Raw genomic sequence first — 12,378 nt, forward strand, 5'->3', positions numbered from 1 at the left:
ACTTTTTCCTGTTCCAGCTTCTCCACTCACATACATTTGGATAAGTTGAAATGACGTGCATGAGCACTCTTTCTTTTCATGAAGTAATCCATTTCATCATAGTGAGCGATCCCGACTCACTTGATGTGGGGACATGTTTCAAATATGGGGTGGAGATTTTAATTGTGTTTTACGCCCTGGCCAATACAGGGACCAACCGAGGCTGCCCTTGAATGTGGCTCGCACCCTTAATGAAATTGCTGAGCTGTGCAGACTGCTAGACGTTTAGCATTGCAGGTTCCCAATAGCAGTGTGATACACACATTACTCCACAGTGCATGATATTCACACATGCATAGATTACTGTCAAATGTCTCAGAGTTTGGTTCTGCGGGTCTGAGCATTTACTGTGCACATATTTGGACCACTCTCAGGTGTTAATGAAGCTGACGCTGGACAGCTCTAGGCCCCTTGCGATCACCTGGTGATTTCCACCCTAGCCTCTACTGGACGCAGTGCTCTGGGAGGAACTGGTGCAGGTGAGCCATGATTATTTTAACAATAACATAGGCTCGGTGGAGGAATTTGCAAATGTCTGGGAGGCTTTTAAAGGTTATATCCAGGGATCCCGATTTCCAAGTACGATGTACTTAGACCTCTACGGGGAAGGTTGACTATTCTGGAGCCCGAGATAGCTGGCCTAGAGTGTGTGCATAGGGAGACGGCTGAGCACAATGCGCTGGGTGACATTAAGGTCAAGGCCAATTTGTTTTCATGCTCTACTGGTAGCATTAGTAAACAATGTAAAGTAATTCCTTTAATGTTGTGTGCTTCCAACCCAGTTGGAGCAGTGACAAAACAATACTAATATGACTCAGATGTTTTCTGTAGATAACTTGTAATTACTTTAATGAAAAAACTTTTTCCTGTTCCAGCTTCTCCACTCACATACATTTGGATTAGTTGAAATGACTTGCATGAGCACTCTTTCTTTTCATGAAGTAATCCATGGTCAATTTGTTGTCTCACTTTCTCATATATTTATTTCTGTTCAACACTTAGTTGTTCTTCCAAGTTTGCTAAGTTTGTTACATCTTCTTGCGCTTGATGCATTGCTGTTTCTACCTCATTCATGGCAATTGCTGCTTCATTTTCAACAATTGGTTGTCCTAGTGGATCTTGACTGAGCGCAGCAGAACTTTGACTGTCTTGAGAACTGTCTCTAGCAATCTCAGCTGCAATTATAGCTTCTTGATCAATTTCATCGTTCAACATTTTCACATAATTTGCAAAAGCACTACATTGTACGCTATCTTTACAAGCATTAAAGGAATCTTCATAGCTCTGGAAATCTCCAAGTAATTCCAGTTCTGAACGCCATGGTTTGAATAGTTGTAAATGGGCTAAATAGTAAAATTCCCTTTTATCAGCAGTGTTGCAACTCAGCTTCCTGTGCATAATCAAATTTCCTTTTGTTTGTTTCACCAAACATCCTTCGGAACCAATGATTCCATATTTTCCATCATTGATGTTCTCTGTAGTATTCCGTTTAAAAGTGTAATTTTGCAGCACTTCATAGAGACACATGTTCTCAAGATGATGATTTCTGTTTGGGTAATATGTGTCCAACATATTCGTTTTCAAAATGTCTGTACTTTCTGGATCTTTTTCTGCAAAATATTCAATTTCTTGTACAGATTTGAGTACTCGATTTCGCATTGCTGCTAGACCTAGACTCACCCAAATGATTCTTTTAAATTTAGAGTATAGACTTGCAGATGAAAACCAATCTAAGCATTCATATGCTCTGATCTCTCGATGGGAAAACATATTCAAATTGAAACTGTATAATTTCTTACTTAGAGTCTTCTCGTGAGAAATCTCTTCCCACATTTCTTTCAATTCCGTCTTTTCTGATTTTGTAATATAGGACGTTACATATCGAGCAACTGCAATGGAATTGTCCGCAACATACTGAATATCCATGTTAGCATTCCACATGGACATAATAACTGGATTGTAGTCATTTATGTATGTCTTAAGTTGTAGGTATTTTTTGGAGACTTTCTTGTGATGGTATGTCGCAAAGATGACATAAAACTGTTCACTCTTCATTTGGATATTACAGGACGTGGAAATGCAAAACGCCATTTGGTGTAGAACTTCTCCTTAGATTTGTACATTTGTCAACAGTATTTTCCACATCGGTGGCTTTGGAATCGTAACACTTGTGCTCTTAAGCTGTTTTCTTCTGTGCTTTTGGGTACAGCACATGTTGTATATTGTTCAATAAAACTCAAAACAGTATCATCCGCATCTGTTTCAAATTTGGGTGCGTCCTTAATCCATAACAGCATATGTATATGAGGAGCACCTCTTGCTTGATACTCCTTTCTCCAAAAGAAATCCACACTTCTCCAAGAGGAGGATCTCTTTTATTATAAATAAAAGACATCATAGCCTCAAATCTATGGTTGAAATACCTGCATACATTAACAGGATCCAAAGAGCACAATTCTCATGGCTTTTGGGCGTCCACATTAGGGTGTAGGCAACAGGGCCTACCCTGTGCCTAAGCCCTTTCGTGAATCCACCTGGAGACAGTCAAGCCCATGTTGCGCACAGCCTTTTGTCATGCCGGTCTTGGGGTTGGCAGGGCGTGGGGTTGGCTGCTGGGTGGGAGACGTCCTACTGTGCAACGTCCTTGTGGAGGAGCATGTCGGTGGGTGTGACGATTGCCCTACATGGGCCTGTCATATTTGTTTACAGTGCAGCCAGTCTGGATAAGGACCTTACACTGAAGAATATATCGCAAGAGTAATCAGTGGCCCGTCAAATTTTTCTTCCAACACATCTGCACCCCTAGCTAGTCCAAGACAAGCTTGAGAAAAACATGTAAGGACAGAACTACATGCCCATATGTTAACTGAATGTCTTGAAGCATTTATCATTCCCCTTGGCCTGCAGATCTGCAACATCCCAGGCATCTTTAGAGAAGACTAAAAGTTTAAGGGGGCTTTAGTCACATTTCTACCACATGCTCTAGACATTGGATGGTCTTGGGCATTGAAATAACACTGGAACATAGCAAGGAGGAGATGAAAGAGATAGCAGACTGTTAGAAATGGGGGTCTCTAGCTAGCAGAGGTAGGTACCTTTGTCCAAATAGGGACCCTTCTTCCTAGTCAGGATAAGGCAGTTACACTCCTAAAATAACCCCTGGTCACCCCCTTGGCATGAGCAGTCAGGCTTATTCTAGAGGCAGTGTGTAAATCATTTGCACATAACCAACAGTAATACAGTGTAAGCACTACAAAAGGACACCACACCAGTTTAGAAAAATATCCAATATTTTTATATACTCAAGACAAAACCAAAAACGATAGAAATCCACAATACAGTATATAGAAGTCTTCAGCTATCAAAATAACATTGAAATATAGTTCCTTGAAGTCAATAGAAACAAGGTGGAAGCCATCTTCTCCTCCTTTTCTCAACCGCAAAGAAGGGGGTGGAGGTCCTCGTTAGGCCAGTACCAAGTTCCCTAAAATCTGTACCTCTATTAGAGGATTCCACACCATTCGAGATGCAAGATTTAGTCAATCTCTTAAAGGCATCTCGATCCGGATCTCCCCTAGACCCTTACCCAGTGTCAGTGCCTAAAAGGGTCTCTGAGTCCATTGCCCCTATCCTTATTCCTCTGTTCAATATCATCTTTAAATCTGGCCAATTTCCCAAGTCCTGGAAATCAGCCTCAATGCTTCCACTTATAAAAAAAGAACTGGACCTTTGGATCCTAACAGCTATAGACCTATCTCACACTTCCCATTACCAGCTACAATGATCGAGAGGGCTATGAAGGTACAACTTAGCACATTTATTTAGATCAATAATGTGCTAGATCCTATGCGATTCGGCTTTCGTGCTGAACACAGCACAGAGCTTGTCTTGATCAAAGCTACGGAGGATCTGCGAGAGGCGATGGACCAAGGTGGCGCAGCAATTCTGATATTGCTGGATTTGTCTGTAGCGTTCGATATGGTCCACCATGAAGTTCTGATGCACCAGTTATCAGCTGTAGGGGTGCAGGGCAAAACCTGGAACCTCTTGAAATCTTTCCTGGCTGACAGAATTCAGCCAGTGGACTTGGGTAGGCATGGGTCAAAGCTGTTTTCCCTTCCTTGCGGGGTTCCGCAGGGTTCTTCCCTCAGACCCACGCTTTTTAATATCTATGTGGGCCCGCTGGCAGCACTGATAAGATCTTATGGGCTTCAGTTAACATCTTATGCGGACGACACACAAATTGTGTTGTCCCTACAGTGAGGCAAAGAACAGGAAACTGGCCTAAAGTGCTGTGAATGCATGAAAGCTTTTGCCGGCTGGATGTCCTCAATTGCCTAAAACTAATACGGGCAAGCCGGAGGTCCTCATTTTCGGCAACAACCCTAACATCTGGACCCCTGATTGGTTGCCTAAAGAAATGGGAATGCCCCCAGCCCCTACTAGGAAAGTCAAGGGTGATTATGGATAATAAACTAACTTTTGGGGAACAAGTTAGCGCAGTTGTTTCAACAAGCTTTTATCTCCTCAGAGTTTTGGGGGAAAAAATGCTTTCTACCTGAGGATAGTTTTAGTACGGCAGTCACAGCACTCATTTTGTTTCGTCTGGACTACTGTAATAGTCTGTATTTGAAAATTCACAAGAAACATCTAAACAGACTCCAGCTGGTGCAAACTGCGGCAGCCAGGTTGCTAACCGGCACACCTAGGTTTGTCTCTGTTAGGAAGGAACTTAGGCAGCTTCACTGGCTCCCAGTGAAGCAACGTGCACAATTCAAAGTACTTTGCATGGTTTTTAAGTCTTTGACAGGCAGGGGCCCTGATTATCTGAGGAAACGCCTCCAATGGTATGTCACAGGGAGAACATTGCGATCCACGGAGGCAAAGCAAGTGGCCGTCCCCCTATTTAAAAAAAGCCAATTGGGGTGGCAGAAGTTTCATCGCCTGTGCTGCTAAAGCTTGGAACAACCTACCATTACATCTCAGGAATGGTACTGAGCTCCTCTCCTTTAGGAGGGGGCTCAAAACTTGTCTGTTTTCCGTATACCCATTTGTTTTTTTGGTAACCAGTTAGGCAAGGCTTAACGCCAGGACACCCTTGGGTAGAAGTGCGCTTTAAAAGCTTATTACCATTACATAACATAACAGATTGCTCCGTCCTGGGCTATCACGGTGTCGTGAACAAACAAATCTAAACAGTTCTGGCTGACCGCGGCGTCATGGGCCAGCAACGGTGTCGGGGAGACCCGCAGAACAGTAACTTTAGAAATGCAGGGCGTTAGCAAAGGTTAGGGCCTGGCAAGTGGGTACACCTACCAAGTCGACATGGCAGTTACAAACTGCATGCAGACTCTGCAGTGGCAGGTCTGAGTTACCTTTTCAGGGCTACTCATGTAGGTGGCACAATCAGTGCTGCAGGCCCACTAGTAGAATTTGATTTACAGGCCCTGGCACGCTCAGTGCACATTACTAGGGACTGACAAGTAAATCAAATATGCCAATCATGGTAACACCAATCCATACCACAATTTACACAGAGAGCATATGCACTTTAGCACTGATCAGCAGTGGTAAAGTGCCCAGAGCCCTAAAACCAACACCAGCAGGTCAGGAAAAAATAGGAGGAAGAAGCAAAAAGTTTGGGGATAATCCTGCAAAAAGGGCCATTTCCAAAACAACCGCCTTCGTGCCTAAAGCCATGTTAGACCAATCCATACCTCGATGGGCTTACCTGCTTGGGGTGATAAAACATGGAAACTGGCCTGCAACAGCAGGGGTCTATTCCCATTCTAAGCCTCCCTGAACCCAGTTGGATTCCTCTATCCATACTTTCAGGACCCACTAAGCTGACCCATGTGGAACCCTTCTCCTCACCTGTGGACCCCATCTCTGTGGTGACTAAACTTACTTTGCTTACAGATGTGGTCCAACAGGCAGACAGTACCCACACAGCCAACACAGTGGTGTCCCCCTCCCAGGGGCAACTCTGTCCACCAGGACAGAAAGTCACAGTGGCCACTGACAACCGTTAGTGATGAGAGCCAGGCCTTATGCCTTTCAGGCCTCTCTAACCTCTGTGGTGGAAGAGAGTAGGGGGCAATAGCCCCAGGTGCCTGGCACCCTTTCTCCACTCCCCCTCTGCCAAGTCAGGTATGGCATTATGACACTGGACCATCAGCCCAGGGTCTGTACCCTGTGGCCGGACAGGAGACTGAGGTGGGCTCTCCAACACACTGTCCCCCCTCCCAGGGGCCTTGCATCCCCCCCACCTGGAGCAGTCCCCCTCGATTCCAGAATTGTCAGGGCACCTGTGGCAGGTTTTCTGCACAATTATCCCACCAGTTCAGGGGTGCTATCCTACAACTGGTATACCTGCCCAGGGTCAGTACCCTGAGGCTGGACACATGACTGGGATGGTCTCTCCTACAACCGGTCCTCCTCCCTGGGGCTCTGTACCCTCCTACCTGGAACAGCATCCCCAGAAGACAAAGCGGTAGGAGCACTGTTCGCAGTTGCCCCTTCCTCCAGGATAGGGGGGGGCACCCTGAACCTGGTCCTCAAGCCCAGGGTCTGTGCCCTTAGGCTGGACCTGTGCATGGCAACCCAGGACTTCCGGGAGAGTACACCAACCCCCCAAAGGAAACACACTCCTCATGAGCTGTGCGAGAGTCTGCTTGGCACAGGTCTCCAGCCTCCTGGCCACCTAACAGAGCATGAAGACCCCCTAGATCAGACGTGGCCTCACCAGGGTTTGTCCTGTGGTGCTCTGACCTCAGATCTGGCAACCCCTGACCCACTGGTCTTTCCATTGAAGATGGCGTCCCCCCTCACCATTTTCTCTGGACTCCTGCACCGTCCATACTGGAGCAGTGCTGCCAGACACCAGAACCGGTGGGACACTGGTTACAGCCGTACCCCCCAGCTCACCTGACACCTTGGGATCCCCCTCAGGGTATGGCCAGTGGTTACAGACTAGGCCCCCCTCCTGGTGTTCCCTCATGGAACATACGAGGCTCTGGGATGAGGTCTCTGGCAACTTGGGACTCCCCCACTCCCTCTCCTCAGAGACAGGACATGGGACCCCTCATCCAGCCCACTACACGGGGACCTATCTGGGTCACTACAAACCTCCCTTACCTCACCTGGTCAAGGAAAACCCAAGTCACCTCTTTCAGGCTCACCCCAGATACTTTTCCAGACCCTCTGGAATCTACCAAAAGGTCTGCCTCCAGTGCAAGCTCCCTGGGGTCAGAGAACTCACACTCCACCGGGTGTTGGCATAGCTCTGAAAAACAGGGACTTAAAATATGCGCTCCAACAATTGAATCCAATTGCAACGCTGATAGATTGCTGAAAGGGCTTACCTTGCCTGGAGAGGTCCGGTCTTCAGACTTTTGTTTTCTTCTTGGCCGACAACCGCAGTTGCCTCCCAGCTCTTCCCCCGCCGCCGCCAGCCATCTTCAGATCTTCAGGGGCCGCTGTGTGGGGGAGGGCAGCTGACACCGGGGGACACACGGACTACAGGTCCCAGCGCGAATAGCGGCGGAAGCCGCCGCCGCCAACACCAGTAACGCGCCAGGAGGCGCTATATTAGCAGGCACTGCCCCGACGGAGCGCGGGATTTCAATTGCAACGCTGATAGATTGCTGAAAGGGCTTACCTTGCCTGGAGAGGTCCGGTCTTCAGACTTTTGTTTTCTTCCTGGCCGACACCCGCAGTTGCCTCCCAGCTCTTCCCCCGCCGCCGCCAGCCATCTTCAGATCTTCAGCGGCCTCTGTGTGGGGGAGGGCAGCTGACACCGGGGGACACACGGACTACAGGTCCCAGCGCGAATAGCGGCCGGAAGCCGCCGCCGCCAACACCAGTAACGCGCCAGGAGGCGCTATATTAGCAGGCACTTCCCCCGCATCGCGGGAGCGTCGCCGGGCTAAGCCCGGGCAAAGGGCGGGCCCTCTGTGGCCCTCAGAGGCCAGAGAGGGCCAGGCTAGGCCACCCCATTAACATCTATTAAGGATCGACAAGTAAATATCATCTGCGTCACAAGATTTCAGACCTGGTATCCAGATTGGGGTCGCCAGCCAGCTCCTTAGAGCTGCTACCGACCTGCGTAGGAATCCAGTGAAGAGGAGGGGATCTGCCAGGAGTAGTCTTATTAGCCCTTATACTACCTCTAAACAGGAAGAGGAAAAACGCAACTACATCGGGCATTGAAGTAAGATCATCTTGTATTCACTTTTATTTCCCAATTTTGTTTCTCCTTCTATCTCCCTGTGGCCACAAGACAAACTCTAACCGTAACGTAAATATGTAAAAAAAAATATCCCTGTGGCACCTGATACACCAAAAAACACTATGGACAATTATCTCGTTCAGGTGGTCAACAAGATAAATAGCGAACGAAGACAATCGCTGGGTCTGTATCAGTCACCTATCCTTCCCCTATGAGTCCCCGTGCAAACTCACAAATAATTGATGCTATACAACAAGACCCTAGCATCATTGCCCCTGAAACTGACTCCACAGGCAATGCAAGCATGGATATAAGTGGACCAAATGGGGCTGACATGGAGATACATACGGACACTGACCTGGACACACGTATTGATATTGTGGTGGAAGAAGCACCGTCTATAAAGCGGGCAACTAGGGCAGTTAGAGCGTGTCGCAAAACGCAAAAACATCGTGGGGGGGGAAGGACAGGGAAGAATAAAACTACTCCATCACCAAAAACTAAAGGCAAATGTCGGGAGTATGAGGAGGAAAATACTAGGGTCTTACTGGATGAAGCTTTATTGTCTAAAATCTCAGAGCTGTTAGAGTTAAAAATCCAGACATTCATAAAGCCACTGATTAGCAAAATTGACAAACTTTCTGCGGTAATAAAAAAATTGGGGGGTACCCAAAACACATTAGTTGATGCAATAGGCATTGTTTCTAAGAGTGGTACAAAGCAGTACGATCATCAAGAGACACATGATACGGGTGGGATAGTATCAGATGCACTTCCACTAGAGGCCATCCCGGAGAACCCACTAATTGGTCCTATCACCCATGAACTAGTGAAAGAGGTCCTAACAGACCCACCTCTTGTACCAGCTCCCTATAGCCTTGAGAAAGACTCGTCACAATTTGTATTAGAAGCAGCACCCTTGATATTAGTACTAGCAAATGTACCCACCTTATCACCTGACCAAACAGAATCAACATCATCAATAACAAGTAAGGCACTACATTGGCTGTCAAATAATATGAAGATGGCGCAGTGGGGAGAACAGCAGTTAGCTGCTGAAGTTAAAATGGCAAGGAGGGTTACATGGATTGGGAATAATCCTAAAAAATGGAAGGGCGATTGTGTTGTGTTAAATTTCCATAACTCGGCCACACTTCCAAATATTTTGCACAATCTTTTTCCCCCACAACGAAGAAGTGGCACCATAATCCCCCTTACATTGGAATTTTTCTATAATGAGTTGAAAGAAGAACCCAAACAAAATGCCCTGAAGTCTGTCTGGATGGCAAGAAACAACAGATGGGGTAGGGGACCTATGGTAACTGATCCTAATATTGTCCCAGGCAACAAGGTTGGTACATGGCTAGGTGATCACCAAAATATGCCCTGTTTGACTACCCCAGGGCCAAATTGGAACTTAGTGAGTAGACGGGGTCTGTACAATCATGACAACATGTATGCGGTGACACGTAATGGCAATTATGTTGGAGGATGGTTAGGTGACCAGCAGAACTTGCCATACCCTACTACCCCAGTGCCTAGATGGAACACAGCTATAAATGGATGGGGTTTTGGGGCTCCGCACTACAACTGTGGAATTAGCACCTCTAATAGGTTTGGGGCTTTGGCTGGTCTCAACGACTGTGATTGACTCAAGGGGGGGGGGGGGGGGTTTCCAACGAAGTAAGGGATGTCACTCCCAGGTTTAACCCCCAAAGTGAGCCCAATCAAAATGCATCGATTGTATGGCAGAACTGCCGCTCTACCATCCCACTAGACAAAATGCAGCGGCTCAAACATCGAATATTGATGCTTTCGAGAATACTAGACAACCCCAGGCACAGACAAATCAAGAAATGCTAGAAACAGAAAACATATTCTGCTGGAATATTGCAGGGTTGAGAAAGAATCTATCGGATCCAGCCTGGCATCAATATCTTGCCAGCGGGGACCTTATCTTGTTCCAAGAAACTTGGGGGTTAGAGAACTACTTTAAGGTTGATTATAGATCTTTTTTCATTCCTGCAATTAACACAAATGGGGGCAGACCTTCTGGCGGTTTAACAATATGGGTCAAAATTACAGGGGGGATAAGCTTTAAGCAAATAGACACAAACAACTCTGACCTTCTGATGATTGAACTAAAAAAAACCAAGGGCCAGACTATTTATGTGATTAATGTCTATAACAGACCACATCAAGCATGCAAAGAATCGCCAGTCATAACCCACTTAGGTAATATCATGGCAGGGTTAGATCAAAATGCAACAGTAATTGTAGGAGGCGACCTAAATAGAAGTTTCGAGCCCATAATGGGTCTTGAAGACATCTACAAAGACGAGGATAGTGTCAACAATATACCCCTGGTTGACACGACTTACAAAGTAGCCTGCACTGTGAGTGCCCTACAACTACTGAGCTTAACATTTGAGCGTGGGCTGCGTGCATGTAATGGGCGTTTGCCTTCAGACTGCCCCAGCAAGCCAACATTCACTAGAGGTGGTTGTTCTAGTCATTTAGATTATTTTATAGTCTCCTTACACTTATGGCCTATGGTAGTGGATTTAAAAATGGACGATCGCATGGAGAGCGATCATTACCCTTTGATTTTATCTATGCAAAATTTAATTTCTAATCCTACCAATAAGACAGCCAGACAAAATTATCAATCACAAGACCCCCTAGAAGCAAACAATCGTAGGTCCCTAAAGTGGCCAGCAGTGCTAGGAAATACAAATACTATTAGCCAGATCTATCATGTCTTTGTTAGACATATGTCCCCCTTGGTGGAGAATAGTACCGCAAATTACAGCCCTTGTCTGATAGAATCCCATGATCATCTAATTGGCCAGCTCAGTGAGATCCTGACTAGAGTGGTAAAAAGATCAAATGCCGCTCACAAATGTAAAATAATGGGTAGTTCCTGGTATAACCAGGAATGCCGGAGAGCCAAATCAGACTTAATTACTGCAGTTAGGGAAAATTCACCAGACAATGTTAAAATCAAAAGAGCCCAGTATAAAAGAAGTTTACTTTTGGCTAAAAAAGAATGGGACGAGAGGGTATGGTCTGACCTGTTAGATGCTTGTAAGCACAAAGACCAGACCTCCTTCTGGAGCCTTATTGCTAGTGGCACCAAAGGGGCCACAGAAACTAAAGACAGATTTCTTGAGGAAAGTACCTGGGTTAGGCATTTCTCTCTACTATATGCTTGTGCCGACCCAGGTGATAATGAAGACCAGGCCAATATGTACCTAGATTTGGTATTGCATGAATCCCCTCTTGTATTTACTTTGAATGAAACACTCTTAGCAATTAAAGCAGTCAAGCCAGGAAAGGCACCCGGTCCGTCGGAATACCAGGGGACCTCTGGAAGCACGAGAATTACATTTGAGCCCCCTATATCAATCTACTAACTAACGAAATTGCTAGTGGAGCCTCTGTCCCCGGATCTTGGAAGGGGGCAGAGATTGTAACATTATTCAAAAAAGGTGATAGGTCGAATCCCTCGCACTATCGCCCTATCAGCTTGATCGACGTGTTACAAAAAATTTTTGCCCGCCAACTTCTTAGTCGACTTACTTTATGGATTAATGATCGTTCTATTTTTACGAAGTACCAGGCTGGTTTTAGATCAAAAATAAGCACAGTGGACCAGGTTTTTAGATTTTTATGTTTAGTCTGGAAATATACTATTATAAGGAGCTCCCACATATATGTGGCCTTCGTCGACTTGAAAGCAGCCTTCGATATGGTTCCTAGGGCAGACCTATGGAAGAGACTAAATAATATGGGCATGCCCGGAAACATTCTACAGTTACTTATTAGGCTGCACGAGAATAATTATGCACGAGTCAGATGGGGTCCAAATGGGGAGCTAAGCGAGAAAATAAATATATTCAAAGGGGTTAGGCAAGGGTGCGTAATGGCACCTACCCTATTTTCCCTTTATGTCAACGATATTCCTGACACCCTTTTGGGCTGCGAGCATGACTCTCCCAAATTGTGTGGTGAAGCCGTTCCGGCACTATTATTTGCAGACGACACGATTTTAATTTCTCAGACACCTAGAGGACTTCAGAACCTTTTAAATAATTTTAACTTGTATT

This window comes from Lissotriton helveticus, chromosome 8 (genome assembly GCF_964261635.1).
Source record: "Lissotriton helveticus chromosome 8, aLisHel1.1, whole genome shotgun sequence".
NCBI lineage: Eukaryota > Metazoa > Chordata > Amphibia > Caudata > Salamandridae > Lissotriton > Lissotriton helveticus.